Genomic DNA, 556 nt, shown 5'->3' with positions numbered 1-556 from the left:
CACAGAATAAAGTAAAGGCATAATTCTAGGAAGTCAAATTTCTGGCTGAGGAAAGAATACACTTTCTTGGAACAGCTCCTGATCTCAAAAAAACCAACCAAGAGACAAAGGAAAGTAAAAATCATATTTATTTTGTTTGTTTTATGGAAAGGGAAATAAAAAGTTTAAAGAGGAAACTCATTGTAGGTAAGAGAGCCCTGGATTTTATTTTATTTTTAATTTTTTTAAAAAAGCCTATAGCACCTAATATTCCAAGGGGTCTCCCATCCAAGTACTAACCAGGCCCAACCCTGCTTAGCTTCTGAGATCAGGCACCTTCAGGGTGGCATGGCCATGGATAACCCTGGATTTTAGATCAGACTTCAGTGTGGATCCTGGTTTCACAGATTCTGAGTGACTGTGGGCTTGTTTCTTACTCTCAGTTTCCATTTTGTGTTAAAAAGGATACTACTATTTACTTCATAAGATTGTGTGTCAGTTAGCTATTGCTGTGTAAGAAAAGCCATAAAATCTCAGTGGCATCGAAAATAAGACTTTATTTAGGGTATGCACCTGA

At 37.1% G+C, this 556-nt stretch overlaps 1 pseudogene; it reads right to left on the bottom strand.

Moving 5' to 3' along the window:
- Positions 1-231: 231 nt before the first annotated feature.
- On the bottom strand, positions 232-339 carry LOC138388897 (5S ribosomal RNA; annotated as a pseudogene).
- Positions 340-556: the final 217 nt, after the last annotated feature.

This window comes from Eulemur rufifrons, chromosome 7, assembly GCF_041146395.1.
Source record: "Eulemur rufifrons isolate Redbay chromosome 7, OSU_ERuf_1, whole genome shotgun sequence".
Classification (NCBI taxonomy): domain Eukaryota; kingdom Metazoa; phylum Chordata; class Mammalia; order Primates; family Lemuridae; genus Eulemur; species Eulemur rufifrons.
Note: the sequence above shows the minus strand (reverse complement) of the source record. Positions and strands in the feature narration are given on the sequence as shown.